Here is a 16,604-nt window from a genome sequence, read left to right on the forward strand (position 1 = left end):
GATGAAGTTAAGAAGAAGGTTTTCCCTTTATCTTTGGGGGGGAGCATTGACATGGCATAGGCTATGTGATGATACAGGATCTTGAAACTGAAACCGATTGCTATTGGAGTTTCACCAAAAAATTGTCCTATGCATCTTGTTCATCGTGATTAGAATTTTATCGATAATTTTTTGCCACATGGAGGAGAAAGTATTGACCTATCTTGGGGGAGGCTTAAGTTAATTCTATATTCATTCCCCAATCATGAGCTCCCGAGAGAAATTATTATTCAGAAGTTTTAAGCTCGACTTTCTCGTAATGATCAAACCATTCTCGATACTTCTTATTCTGGTTCTTTTACAAAGAAGACTATTGAATTCGGGTGGGATCTTTTGGAAAGAATTAAAAGCAACTCTGAAGATTGGGAACTCGAGAAGGTAAAGAGTCAGGTATAAAACTTGAGTTTGATTATGTTAAATCTTTTATGAATACCGATGCTTTCAATGATTTTAGCACTAAATATGGACTTGACTGTGAGATAGTAGCCTTATTTTGTGAAACCTTTGCTACTCATGTTGATATCCCTAAAGATAAATGGTTTAAATATCATCCACCTATTGAAGAAAAATTTGAAGAACCAACGAAAGTAGAGGATGAAACTATCATTTACAATGTTAACCCTGTTGTGCCTACTGGTTATATTAAGAAACCACCTTTCCTTGTTAGGATAAAGGAACATGCTAAAGCTTCAATCATGGTTAACAAAAGTTATGTTAGAACAACCAAACCATCTGAGAAAATCAAGGTAGAACCTAGTATTGCTATGGTTAACGATCTCTTGCTCGATAATATTAATGTTGGGCATGTTATTTATTAATGTGATGAAGCTTCTAGAATTGCCAAACCTGATACTTAAGATAAAAATAGACCCGTTGTTGGCATGCATGTCGTCTCATTCAAAATAGGATATCATAATTATCATGGTTTATGTGATATGGGTGCTAGTATTAGTGCTATTCCTTTTACCTTATATCAAGAAATTATGCATGAGATAGCACCCGCTGAAATAGAAGCCATAGATGTTACTGTTGAACTTGTTAATAGAGACACCATCACACCACTTGGGATTGTTGGAAGAAGTATTGTGTGGAAAAGTAAAATACCCTACTGATTTTCTAGTAATTGGCTTGCCACAAGATGATTTTTGTCCCATAATATTTGGTAGACCCTTCTTGAACACTGTTCATGCTCAAATTGATTGCAAAAAGGAAACTGCAAGTGTTAATTTTAGTGGTATGTCTCACGAGTTTAATTTCTCCAAGTTCAGTAAGCAACCCCATGATAAATAATTGCCTAGTAAATATGAAGTAATTGGTCTTGCTTCTATTGCCATTCCTCCTACTGATCCATTAGAACAATATTTGCTAGACCATAAAAATGATATGCATATGCATGAAAGAAATGAAATAGATAAAATGTACTTTGAACAACAGCCTATCCTTAAACACAACTTTCATGTTGAAAATCTAGGAGGTCCTCCTCCACCCAAGGGTGATTTTGTGTTTGAATTAAAGCAATTAACCGACACTTTGAAATATGCTTATCTCGATGAAAGGAATATATGTGCTGCTATTATCAGTTCTAACCTTACAAAGCATGAAGAAGAAAGATTATTAAAAACTTTAAGGAAGCACCGAGCTGCTATTGGGTATACTCTTGATGATCTTAAGGGCATTAGTCCCACCCTGTGTGAGCACAAGATTAATGCGGAACCAGATGCTAAACCCGTTGTTGATCAACAACGAATACTGAATCCTAAAATTAAAGAAGTGGTAAGAAATAAAATATTAAAGATTCTGGAAGCAGGTATAATTTATCCCATAGCTGATAGTAGATGGGTAAGTCTCGTTCATCTTGTTCCTAAGAAAGGAGGTATTACTGTTATTCCTAATGATAAAAATGAACTCATTCACAAAGAATTGTGACTGGTTATAGAATGATAATTAATTATAGAAAATTAAACAAAGCTACTAGAAAAGATCATTATCCTTTACCTTTCATAAACCAAATGGTAGAAAGATTATCGAAGCACACACATTTTTGCTTTCTACATGGTTATTCTGGTTTCTCTCAAATACTTGTGTCATAACCTAATCAAGATAAAACCACCTTTACTTGTCCTTCTGGAACCTATTCTTATAGATGAATGCATTTTAGATTATGCAATGCATGTGTTACCTTTCAAAGATGTATGACTACTATATTCTCTAATTTTTGTCAAAAGATTGTTGAGGTTTTCATGGATGATTTTTTTGTTTATGGAACTTCTTTTGATGATTGCTTAAACAACCTTGATCGAGTTTTGCAGAGATGTGAGCAAACTAACCTTATCTTGAATTGGGAGAAGTGCCACTTTATGGTAAATGAAGGTATTGTCTTGGGTCATGAAATTTCCGAACGAGGTATTGAGGTGGATAAGGCTAAAGTTGATGCAATTGAGAAGATGCCATGTCCTAAAGATATTAAAGGTATTCGTAGTTTCCTTGGTCATGTTGGTTTATATAGGAGGTTTATTAAAGACTTCTCTAAAATTTCTTGACCTCTTACCAAGTTATTATAGAAAGATGTTGAAAGCACAATTGCTCCCTAAGGTGGTTTTGGTAATTAATCACAACATATGCATGATTGGACTAATGAGTTTATCCAAGTATACTTCAGAAAAGTTCAAAGATGCTTTGGCTATAGGATTGTGAGGAGATGCCCCTTGACGAAGGAAGGAATAGGATTGGATCAAGCTTCAAGAAAGAAGACTCTTCATTTTATACGTTGTGAGAAATCACTTGAGTCCATAGGAAAGACAATACTATTAAAAGGGGATGAGGTATTATGATGAATTGGTTACTCAACTGCTTAGAGGTAGCCACCAAAAATACTCACCCATTCTCCCACAAAATATTTGTGTCCCAACCCATATCAGCAAAATCGGTGCCACCAACAATTTCCATTCGGCCCTATCGATTTCACACTTGACAGAACCTATGCCAAACCCTACCATCTAGGTACCACCAACATTCCTATTGGTGCCACCGAGATTCGGTGACTAACTTTCTGTTGAGAAGATTACAAGAATCAGAATTTCCAAGTTTGAAATTGGCCTCACCGAGATTTGCAAACTAGTCTAGGTCATCGTATCGATACCACCGAGAGTCATATATCGGTCTCACCAAGAATTCAAAAGTTTCCACATTTAGTGCAACTCGGTACCACCGAGATTCATTTTGGTGTCACCGAGTTGGGCAATAATGTTGAAATGGTTGTATTTTGAGTGATGCCTATATATACCCCTCCACCTACCTCTCATTCATAGAGGAAACACTCAGAACACACTTACACATGCCAGATCCATTTTTCTGAGAGAGAGAGACACCTACTCATGTGTTGAGATTAAGAGATTCCATTCCAACCATTTGAACCTTGATTTCTGGCCTCCCAAGTTGCTTTCCACAAGATCAAACTCTCCTAACCCTTCCAAATCTTATAGAGAGTGATTGAGTGTTGAGGAGTCTATCTTTAGAAGCATAAGAGCAAGGAGTTCATCGTTCTACCACATCTATTATCTTTTGGAGGGTGGTGCCTCCTAGACTGGTTAGGTGTCGCTTGGGAGCCTCATACTTCGTGTTGTGGAGTTGAACCAATATGTTTGTAAGGGCAAGGACATAGCCTACTTCGTGAAGATCTACCATGAGTTAGGCTAGCCATTTGTGGACAGAAGCCATGGTGGAATAGACAATGCCGCTTCTTCGTGGACCCCTTATGGGAAGAGCCCTCCGTGAACTATCGTGGACGTTACTCTTTGTGGGTTGAAGTCTCCACTAACATGGATGTACGATAGCACCACCTATCAGAACCATGCCAAAAATCGTCGTGTCAACCTTTGTGTTTGATCTACGTACCTTGCCCTCTACTTTACACTTGCATGTTTTACTGTACAATGCTATACTCTTAGATCATGTGTAGGGTGTACTTGACTGGTCATAATTGCTAAAGCTGGCAAACACTTCTAATGTTTCTTGGGAATTACCAGGAACTTTCGTTTCTTGGGAATACTTCTAATGTTCATGAACATATGATGTTGCCTAAGTTAGATACTTTTGTTGTGCTCATGAATGAAGGACCTAGCATGGACAAGAAGGATATCCGTTGGAGTGGGATCAAGCATGGAGAAGAAGGTGCACGCACGGGAGAGAACAATGGAGCTTCCACTTGTGATTTCGCACTCTAAAGCCACCATAAGGAGAGCATGAAGGCTTTGGAAAAAATATTGAAGACACCACTTTATAAATTTGATCCATAGGCTATTATAGGTGTTGCGCCACCTTATTTTTGGGCCAGGCCCATGTAATTTCGAAATACCATAATATAGGCTATTGAAAACCGAGTTTAGGGCTGTTTTCGGACCCCTCCTCCAAGGGTCACGAAATTCCCTCTCTATTCCCTCATATATACAACCCTTAGGGCACCGTTTAGACTAGGTTTTTGTTTAGATTACAAGTTTGCCATAGCTGCAACTTCGCGTTCTTCGTTTGTGTTCTACAACCACACAAAGGCGTCACAGAACCCCACCTTCATCAATAAAGCTTTCCTCTTATATTCGCAATATCTTGATTGCATCTTAGTTTCTTTCTTGTTCTTCGTTTGCGTGCAGGAAACAGACCTTCATGGTCAGGTTGATCGTGCTCCGGCGTGGTCAATAACCTCTCGGAGTTGGTTTAGCGATTGCTAAGGCGCGACGTCCTCACACGTTCGTAGTCGGATCGTCAAAGTCTACTCCATCAAAACGATACCCACGATCTCATCGAAAGACTGGGACAACTTCGCCTCTATCACTACAGTCTGGATTTTATTGGCCTACTCTTTTCAAAGATGCTCGTAAGTTTGTCCTCTCTTGTGATGAGTGTCAAAGAATTGGTAATATTGGTAAGAAATGCCTATGAATTATTCACTTGTTATTGAACCATTTGATGTTTTGGGATTTGATTATATGGGACCTTTTCCTTCCTCTAATGGGTATACACATATTTTGGTTGTTGTAGATTATTTCACTAAGTGGGTAGAAGCTATTCCAACCAATAGTGCTGATCATAACACCTCTATTAAAATGCTTGAGGAAGTTATTTTCCCACATTTTGGAGTCCCTAGATACTTAATGCTTGATGGTGGTTCACATTTTATTCATGGTGCTTTTCGTAATTTGCTTGCTAGATATGATGTTAACCATATAATTGCATCTCCCTATCATTGTCAATCTAGTGATCAAGTAGAATTAACCAATAGATAAATAAAATTAATATTGCAAAAGACTGTCAGTAGGTCCCGAAAGAATTGGTGTAAGAAATTAGATGATGCATTGTGGGCCTATAGAACAACTTATAAAAATCCTATGGGTTGGTTGATGAAAAGCATGGAATTTACCTCTTGAGTTAGAACATAAATCTTATTGGGCAATTAAAGAACTCAACTATGATTTCAAACTTGCTAGTGAAAAGACATTATTTGATATTAGCTCATTAGATGAATGGAGAACCCAAGCTTATGAAAATGCCAAACTATTGAAATAAAAAGTTAAAAGATGGCATGATAAAATAATACAGAATTGAGAATTCAAAGGTCGTGAATATGTTCTATTGTACAATTATCGTCTTAGATTTTTTGCAGGAAAACTTCTCTCCAAATGGGAAGAACCATATATCATTGAATAAGTTTATCGGTCTGTAGCTATTAAGATCAATAATCCCGAAGGCACTAACCTGAAGGTGGTTAATGGATAAAGAATAACGCATTATATTTCATGTAAACCTATTAATGTTGAATCAAATATTATTCAAACCATGACACCAGAGGAATACATAAAGGAGACCTTCTAGAACACTCTAGAACCCTTAATAGGAAGATGTATGTGATACGGTAAGTAAGCGGACTCTGAAAAGTCCGCAAAAATATTTTCTATTAGTTTTGGAATATTACAAAAATTAGGAAATTGATAAACACACAGGGGGGAAACCGAGGTGCCCACTAGGCACTAGGGCGCGCCAGCCCCACCTGGCGCACCCTGGTGGGTAGTGGGCCCCTCGGGCACCTTCCTGGCTCCATTTTCTTATAGGACAAGTATTTCCTTGTATAAAAATTCTTTATATATATCTCCCGATGATTTTACCCCGGTACCATGGAGAAATGCTTTGTTCTTGTTTCCTGCTGTTTTTCCTGGCAGATCTGAGAATATGTCGTCACAAGATTTGGAGGGAGAGAGCTATGTCGCTGATTACATCGCAAACCCTAAGGTCTACGGAGAGGTAGATCACTACGGATGGACTACGGAGGAGGAGGAAGACGAAGACATGACGAAAGCAAAGGAGGATAGCTCCAAGGAAGAGAAATATCCACAGCCTCAACCTGGAGATATGCACGTTGAATTCAAAAAGTCAAGCCTCCCTAAGAAGTACAAACCTGAGGTCCAATTTATCCCTTCCCGTTTTCTGCAGGAAAGCAAAGCAGCATTATGTGAAAAGCTATTAAAGCTAGAATTGGAGAATGAGGATGAGAGGGAGGATAATTTTAGCCTCAAAGCAAGTTGGAGGATGAAAATGCACCACCACCTTCATCTTCCTTACCAAAGAAGGAGACTTGAGTACACGGGTATGGGCACTCCCCTTGGCTTGTGCCAAGCTTGGGGGAAGTTCCCCGGTATCGTATCACCATCACTCTTATTGCCTTTATATTTCTTAGTTCGTTCTTTAGTTATTTTGTGATTTAGTAAAATAAAAGTTTAGTTTGATCCATCTTTTTGAGTGCTAGTTTCGTGATCTATCTATCTATGTAATCGAGTGAGAGTTATATAATAAAATTTAGTTTGATTTTTTGCTTCTCTACTTTCTTGTTGCAAATAAAATAAAGGAAAATAATGAAAAATATCATATGTTAAACTTATATTAAGTAGTGATATCACATAAGGAAAAGTATAAGTGCTAAACTTGTTGAAGGTTGACAAACATAGCATTGGTCGGTGATGCAACACATGGAAGAATTAATAAGGGAAGAGAAGATTTACATGAAAATACATTATCCTTGACATCTTTTATGGTTGTGAGATCCCATTAATTATAATGTGCCAAAAGTGTTGACGTTTGGCAAGGAAGACAATGTAATAATTTACGTTTGTTCACATTCACATATAAATTATATTGTTATATATCCTCTAACATGTGGTGCTTGCCCAATATCTTTGCTAGTCAAAACTCCACACTAAGTAGAGATACTACTTGTGCATTCAAAACCTTAAAACCAAATCCATATTTTATGAGTCCACCATACCTACCTATGGATTGAGTAAGATCCTTCAAGTAAGTTGTCATCGCTGCACAAGGCAAAAAGAATTGCTTCCAAGCATGTTCAATCATTTAGTGTAAGGGAAATTAAGCATTGTATGAACTTGTGATGGCCATAATAGAAGTGATAAGATACATAATAAAGGCTGCCATCATAAGGGGCAATATAACATAATGTTCCTTTGCACTAAGGGATTTGGCATACAACCAAAAAGCACATGACAACCTCAGCTTCCCTGTGCAAAGGGCCTATCTTTTACTTTTATGTATTTACTTTTATGCAAGAGTCAAAGTATTCTTATCTACTCCTTTTCATTTTATCTTTTGCAAACATCATTTCGTGGGGAAAGATCTAGGCATATATATCCAGTTGAATGTGGGTGGTCATGAGTTATTATTGTTGACATCACCCTTGAGGTGAATACGTGGGGAGGCGACACTTTAAGCCCCTATCTTCCTATCAGTGGTGGTGCCAGAATAATAAACCTCTGATGTCAACTAATAATTCCTCTCTAAATCTTATAGTATTTTTGAATTTATGAAAAAAAAATACTTGTATATTCAGAAGGTTTTGATCAAAAGTTGTGTATTCAATGGACTACACAACCATAGTGTGGCTTCACCACTTCTTCCTATCTGTCCGGTCAAAACCTTTTGCTCACATGTATGCGGTGAGTGTTAGAAATTATAGAACACTAAAGGATGGTTGGGTATGTAGACTTGCTTAAAAGCTCTGATATGTGACCCTTCCTGAAAATGTGATGAATTGTGTTGCAAAGTTGACTGAAAACATAGTTTTTTAGTTTTCAATAGAGTTTATGCTTCATACTTTGATGTTGTGATGAATTGTTACTTGTTTATGAGAAGTTTTTATGATGAAAGTTATATGATGAAAATGTTGTGATGAAGTATTTTATAAATTTTATTTACTATTATAATAATGAGAATGATGCTACTATATCTGTATTTTGTTTGTATCGACATCTCTCTCTCTCTCAAAGCATGTGTTCATGATTTTCGTTATCGGCTTTCGCTTGACGACAGGCGAGGTCTAATCTTGGGGGAGTTGATACGTCCATTTTGCATCATGTTTTGCTACTGTTATTTATAGTGTTTATGCATTATACCACTTTATGGAGTAATTTTAATGCCTTTTATCTCATAATATGCAAGGTTTAGACAAAGAGGGAGAATGCCGGTAGATGGAATTCCGGACCTGAAAAAGCTACGTCAGAGATACCTAGTATGTACATCTCCAAATGGGATGACAATCCACAAATAATATTTATGGAATAAATAAAAAATACTGGAAGAAAGAAGTACCGGAGGGGGGCTGCGAGGTGGCCACTAGGCACCAGGGCGCGCCAACCCCCGTGGCGCTCCTTGGTGGGTAGTGGGCCACCCAGCCCACTTCTTGCGACCATCTTCTAGTATATATTCACGATTGACCTAGAAAAAATAAGAAGAGGACTTTCGGGACACAGCACCGTCGTCTCGATGTGGAACTTGGGCAGGAGCACTTTTGCCCTCCGGCAGAGCGATTCTACGGGGGGGGGGGGACTTCCCTCCCGAAGGGGGAAATCGAGGACATCGTCATCACCAAACAACTCTATCATCTTGGGGATGCCAATCTCCATCAACATCTTGAACAACACCATCTCCTCTCAAAACCCTAGTTTATCTCATATGCTCAATCTTTTACCGGAACCTCAGATTGGTACCTCGGGGATGACTAACAGTGTTGATTACATCTTGTAGTTGATGCTTTGTGGTTTATTTGGTGGAATATCATACTTTAAGTTCCAATATAATATTTAATACCTCTATGAACATGATCATGTTTATCACTTTTGAGTAGTTACTTTTGTTCTTGAGGCCACGGGAGAAGTCATGTTGCAAGTAGTCATGTGAAGTTGATATTCGTTCGATATTTTGATGATGTGAATGTTGTGATTCCCTTAGTGGTTTTATGTGAATGTCGACTACATAACACTTCACTCTCTTTGGGCCTAAGGCAATGCATTTTGGAGTAGTTATTAGATGATGGGTTCCAAGAGTGACAGAAACTTAAACACGAGTTTATGCGCTGTTCCGTAAGGGGCTGATTTGGATCCCTATGTTTAATGCTATGGTTAGAATTTATTCTTAATACTTTTCTCGTAGTTGCGGCTGCTTGCGGGAGGCTTAATCTTAAGTGGAAGCCTTGTTAAAGTAAGAATAGCACCCAAGCACCGGTCCACACACATATCAAATTATCAAAGTACAGAACGTGAATTAACCCGACATGACAAAAGTGACTAGATGAAATTCCCGTGTGCCCCCGAGAACACTTTGCCTATTATAAGAAACCGTTCCGGCATGTCCTTTGCCACAAAAGGATTGGGCTACCTTGATGCACTTATTGTTACTATTCCTACTCGTTACTTGCTACAATTATCTTGCTATCAAACAACTTGTTACCCTATTTCAGTGCTTGCAGAAATTACCTTGCTCAAAACCGCTTGTCATTTCCTTATGATCCTCATTGGGTTCGACAATCTTACTTATCGAAAGGCGTACGATTGATCCTCTATACTTGTGGGTCATCAGCAACCCACTTATGATTACCCCCTCTTGCAAGCATCCACAACTATGAAAGAAGAATTAAAATAAATATAACCCTAGCATGAAACATATGGATCCAAATCAGCCCCTTACGGAATAACACATAAACTAGGGTTTAAGCTTCTATTGCTCTAGCAACCCATCATCTACTTATTACTCCACAATACCTGCCCTTAGGCCCAAATATGGTGAAGTTTCATGTAGTCGGCGTTCACATGACACCACTAAAGGAAGCAACAACAGTCATAGCATCAAAATATCAAGCGAATACCAACTTCACATGTTTACTTATAACAAGACTGCTCCCATGTCCTCAAGAACAAAACTAAATACTCATAAAGCATGTTCATGTTCAAGATCAGAGGAGTATTGAATATCATTAATGATATGTGCTTCCGGTTGCTCAACAATTAGCAATTGTCTTGCAATGGCCCACCAGCGTGTGGGATCGCGGCAGTTTTCGAGGGTAGAGTATTCAACCCAAATTTGTTGGTTCGACACGATGGGAGTGAAAGGATATTCTCCAGTATTAGCAGTTGAGTTGTCGGCACAACCACACCTGAAAGATTAGTATCTGCAAGCAGGATATAAGCAGCAAAGGTAGTATGATAGCAATGGTGCTAGGAAAGAATCTGTTGACGGCAGATTATTCCTAACTGAAGTATCAATGGCGCCAGAAAAGTATTGTAGCAGGTAGAAGTAGTGTAACGGGTAACAGCAGTAGCAAGGAACAACAATAGTGACAGCAGTAGCAAGTAGCAGCAGTAGCAAGTAACAGCAACAGCAAGTAACAGTAGTAGCAACAGTAGTGGCAGCAGCAGCAGGACAAAGCAAGTAACAGTAGAAGCAAGTAACAGTGGCAGTGGGACAAACTCGTAGGCAATGGTTCGCTGATTTGTTGGATGGCATTCATCATGCAACAGTTATAACACGGAGAGATATGTGGCCAGCTCCCGTTCGTCAATGTGATGTAGGCATGCATTCCGTGTGTAGTCATACGTGCTTAGGGAAAAGAACTTGCATGACATCTATTGTCCATCCCTCCCATGGCAGCGGGGTCCAAATGGATACTACGGGATATTAAGGTTCTCCTTTTAATAAAGAACCGGACCAACGCATTAGCACTTGGTGAACACATGAACTCCTCGAACTATGGTCATCACCGGGAGTGGTTTCGGTTATTGTCACTCCGGGGTTGCCAGATCATAACACATAGTAGGTAACTACAACTTGCAAGGTCAGATCTAAAACACACATATATTGGTGACAACATAATAATTTCATATCTGAATTCATGGCACTCGGGCCCTAGTGACAAGCATTAAGCATGGCAAAGTAGTAGCAACATCAATCTCAGAACATAGTAGATACTAGGGATCAATCCTCGTCAAAACTAACTCGATTACATGATGGACCTCATCCTACTCATCACCGCCCAGCGAGCTACAAATAGATTACTCACTAACGATGAAGAGCTTCATGGAATTGGAGAGGGAAGAAGGTTGATGATGACGATGGCGATGATCTCCTTGATCTGGAGCCCAAAACGGACTCTAGATCTGCCCTCCAGGGCAAGAACGGGATGTGGCGGCGCCTCTGGATCGTGAAACACGATGAACTCTTCTCTCTTGATTTTTTCCGGGACGAAAGGGAATAAATAGCGCTGGAATTGGGGGCGGCAGAACCACGTGGGCCCCACAAGCCTGGTAGCCGCGGCTACAGGGCTTGTGGCCCACTGGCCTGTCCCCTCAGGTGGATCTTTGCGCAGGTATTTTTCATATTTTCCAGAAATATTCTCCTTAAATTTTCAAGATGTTCCGAGAACTTTCATTTCTGCACAAAAACAACACCATGGCAATTCTGCTGAAAACAGCGTCAGTCTGGGTTAGTTCCATTCAAATCATGCAAGTTAGAGTCCAAAACAAGGGCAAAAGAGTTTGGAAAAGTAGATACGACGGAGACGTATCAATATGCACGTATATTCTTCCACCAAATAAACCAACTAGCATGAGCTACAAGATGTTATCAACACTACTACCAAACCACATGTACCAATCTGAGGTATTGAGACAAAGATTGAATACAAGAGATAAACTAGGGTTTGAGATGAGATGGTGTTGGTGAAGATGTTGATGAATATTGCTCCTCCCACGAAGGAGGAAGTATTGGTGACGATGATGGCTTCGATTTCCCCATCCGGGAGGGAAGTTTCCTCAGCGGAATCACTCTGCCGAAGAGCAAAAGTGCTCGTGTCCAGTTTTCGACTCGAAACAGCGGCTCTTCGTCTCGATAGTCCTCATCTTATTTTTTCTAGTTCAAAGGCCTTCATATAGAAAAAGATGGGCACCGAAGGCCGCCTGTGGGACCCACAAGGCATCAGGGCGAGCCGAGGGGGTGGTTGCGCCATGTTTCCTTGTGGGCATGTGGTGGGACCCCTCTAGTGCTTCTTTGTTCCAATAATTCTTGTATATTCTATAAAACTTCTCCTTGAAGTTTCAGATCAATTGGAGTCTAGAAAATTTCCATCTTTTCCATGGCCTTTCAGGTCCAAAATTTAATTTGCCCGTAATTTCCCTCTTTGTATAAACCTTGTAAAATAAGAGAGAAAAGATATAAGGATTAGCATCATAAAGTGAAATAATGCGTGAAAATATTATAAATATCAATAGGAAATCATGATGGATGGATGTATCAGGCTTCAACATCATCACCACTCTCATCGTGATCATCATCCACATCCTCGTAATTGTAACCTCATGAACCCCATGGATCCTCTTGTGTGTTATTTGAAGCACCCATCCATGTATGATATCACCCTTCTTATAATATTTGTTGCCTCCGTGTGTGAGTAGACCCCTAGTTCTCAGGGATATGGATGAACCCTAGTATGTGTAGGATCTGAAACATTATTTTGGATATGAGATTCTTCGTTGAATGCTTAGTTTAATAACTTTGTGAATGTTGTGAAGGGGCCGCACTCAACATTTGTGCATTCTCGCCACGAAGTATATCGTGACTAGGATGTGAAGGTAATTTGAGGTGACAGTAAAAGCCTAATGCTCCTAACCTTGGCAATTGATAGGGGAATTACGAAGAACCCTCACGGAGGCCGTCTCCACGGGCTAACCCTTAATTATCATGAGTTGTAATCCTATGGGTGAGACTATGATGGTGGCGTGCATGGCACGAAGTCTACCTGGAGTAGACCATGTTCTATAACCTACTCCGCCCAACATAATTGTCAACAGTTTCTCAAGTATCCATACCATTCTATGCCCAAGCATATGTGTGCTAGAAACATACAAATGGGGATGCCGAACTCAGTGAGAACGCTTTACTCCTATGTCATTCCACCAGTCATTCCATCATGTTCCTGATTTACTTTTATGTTATTTACTTTAAAGTTTGTTCGACTACTCAACCACAATTTGTTTCTCTATCACTTTGCTTTAAGTCTATAATTATTTGTCGGCATAAAAATACATAGTTCACTACAAGAGGCAAAAGTCTCATTACCGTGCTTCCTGTGGGATCGATACTCTTACTTCGAAAATGATACAACTAAACCCTATACACTTGTAGGATATCAAGTTTTTTCTGGCGCCAAGATCCGCACGAAGAGGAACTTCCACCGCCTCCACCTATCGGCGCAGAGAACTAGGACTCCTGCATTGCCGCTTGGCTTGGGGAGGAGGAAGGGCTCGGGGACGATGACGGGTGTGCTTGGGAAGGGGAAGTGCGGCTCTCTGCGACGCCGGAGCGGGCTTAAATAGACACGGCCAAGCCATGTGAAGGGGCGGTCAGCCTGCTCCAGTGTTGTGTAGTGGACGGAGTTGGTTTCTCGAGACGCGACGACTGCATTGAACCAACAAACTTCAATACAAGATTATGTATTAATTTCATAGGTGGTCACCATACGAGCCAAACGTCGGCCGGCTTAAATAGTTGCACCGGTGGATGGCAACAAGCTTCTATGTTAATTTCATAGGTGGACCAATTCTCGTTGTATGAATGAGGTAGACTGATACTAGATTGCATTTCATCAAGATGATTGTTTATCAAGTGTCAAATTCATCTCATTCACGTACGTTGTTAACCCAACTACAATGAAAAAGTTTTTTATTTTATGATTCAAAAGAGTCGTGCAAACATATTTTGTGATTCAAAAAGAACCATGCAAACATTAATTCCATTTGTACATGAGATAGACCATGCATGCGAGTCTTCTCCGTGATAAACACAGAAGATTTGTAGTAATAATTCATTTGCTTCATAAATGATGCAATGATTGCTGAAGTTTATCGCTTTTGGACATCCCAGTTATTTAAGCCAACCGATTAGCTCCTATGATGGCAAGGTGGGACTAAAACCATCTGAAACCCGCCGGGCAAAAGCGGATGTAAAAATCTTAAGTGAAGGATGTTATTCGGTGTCTCGACGGTTTATCACGAAAGTGATGATCAACGTGCATCTTTTTGCATATTTGTTATTTTGGAAATAGGGTTGTGGTTGTAAATGAAAAAAAAAATTGAGGCTTGTTTGGGCACTATCCACGAACACATTCACGTGTGTCCACAGTGTTTGATGATTCAAATTTACAAATTACAGGTGTAGATGCTATAAGATATGACGAATTTAAAAGTGATGTATGTTCAACCTTTAAAATTAGTGTAGTGACCCTAAAACAATAATTAATATAGTATCAAAAACACTTTTATATTATAAAACCGAGAACATACAATGTAGTATGATGACTCTACTACTAAATGCTCTAAGATAAAGTGATATACTTCCTATATAGCTAAATACTTATAGTTGAGGAGAACTAGACTAGTTCTTCCCAACTACGAATATTTAGGTAAGGGGGAGCATATTTGTCCTTGTGTGTCATATCTTATAAAATTTTTCTTGAGAATGCACGTAGATATGCCGCAATCTGTGGGAACAAGCACGTGCACTTGCCTCATGTTTGTTTGCGGTGATGCACGTAGTATGTACGTCTAGAGTTCGAGACAAACAAACATGTCAGCAACGAAACAATCAATCGTCCTAAAAAAATTAAATAAAATATACATAGCAAAGTAGAAAAAGCACGTGCACACATATAGTTTTGTGGCCGACCGGCGCCCGCGTCACATCGAAGCTCAATTGGTATCAAGTACACATACAGCCTAATCGCTCTGATGTACGCGCGCACGTCGGAATGTGATACGGCAGCAATCATGCCAAGCTATAGCTACATCAACGTTGACATCCCCGTGGTCATGTTCTTCTTAAACACGAGGCAAAACCTTTGTCCATTTCCATTAACAAAAATATATTTATCAATGACACAAACACATACTACGATGGTAGGCTCCGCTCCACTGAGCAAGCAAGACTTTCATCATTAACAAAAAGAGGAAGTTATGACTGCTACGGAAGAAACATACTCCAACTTGTCCAAGCATGCATCGGTGGTACGGCGACCAACATCAAAGGCATCTTCAATATCCGATACAATGTCAAAGTCTCTCTCTCTCCTCTCCCTCTCTCCCTCCCTCCCTCTCTCTCTCTTCAACCAACCCCACCTTCTATGTCATTGCTTATTTCAAGCTACAATGCCGCACAACCCAGCCTACGCAACGTAAGATTTTTAGAGCAACAATAGATACAGTTTCGAAAGTCTCGACGGGAGAAATCCAATGGTGAAAATCATTCACGATTTTGGTGCACGGTTCAAGAGATAAAACATTTTAGAAAAACAAATTTACAAACAAATACAGCGAGATTGCGACAAGTGGTGTCGACGTCAGAAAATGAAGGACTGACCTTTGTAGGAGTTACCCTTTAATTAGTCATTTCGAAGTTAGGCCCCTCATGAAACTCTATGTGGTTAGACCAGAAATAAGTCTAAATTTGTGGATACATGGACCTGAACTATCAATAATAAAAGTAATTTTTTTTCCGAAACATGAGCCTCCTCCAAAACTTGGTGGATCCTACATGGATTTCCTGTACGCCATGCGTTGTCATGAGAGCTATATCTCTCTTATAGCAAGATGGTAGCTGCCCTCGCCAAAAGTGCGACGCGACCGGACTGATCTTCAGTGTAGGAGTCATATGATTTTGTTTTTTCTATGTTTTTTTTTCAATTTTTCATTGATTGGTCGGTTTTTTCATGTTCCTTTTTTCTCATGTTTTCACCGTTTGGGGTCTGTTTTTTTTTCTACACGTGTTTCCTTCCATTTTAATCTTTCTTCCTTGTTATGGGCCTTTTCCCCCACCAATTTTCTACTCGGTTTCTTCATTTTCTACGACTTTCTTTTTGTTCCTTTGTTGGAATTTACTAGGGTTTTCTATCATTTTTCATTTTATTTATTTGTTTCTTTTTTCATCTGTTATTTTTTCATTTTTCTATGTTCTTCTCTAGGTTTTCACTGTTTTACAAATACATGACGTATTTTTTTCTTAAATACAAGCTTTGAACACTTTTTTAATAAAAGGTCAAAAAAATCAAATACACATTGCACTTTTGTTAATGGGAATAAATATTTTTTTAAACATAATGTACAATTTTTGTATACATCAGGAATATTTTCACATACATGTTGAACATCATTTAATTGTAAAACTTAATATTTTAAAATATATGTTTT

Source organism: Hordeum vulgare, chromosome 4H, assembly GCF_904849725.1.
Source record: "Hordeum vulgare subsp. vulgare chromosome 4H, MorexV3_pseudomolecules_assembly, whole genome shotgun sequence".
Taxonomy (NCBI): domain Eukaryota; kingdom Viridiplantae; phylum Streptophyta; class Magnoliopsida; order Poales; family Poaceae; genus Hordeum; species Hordeum vulgare.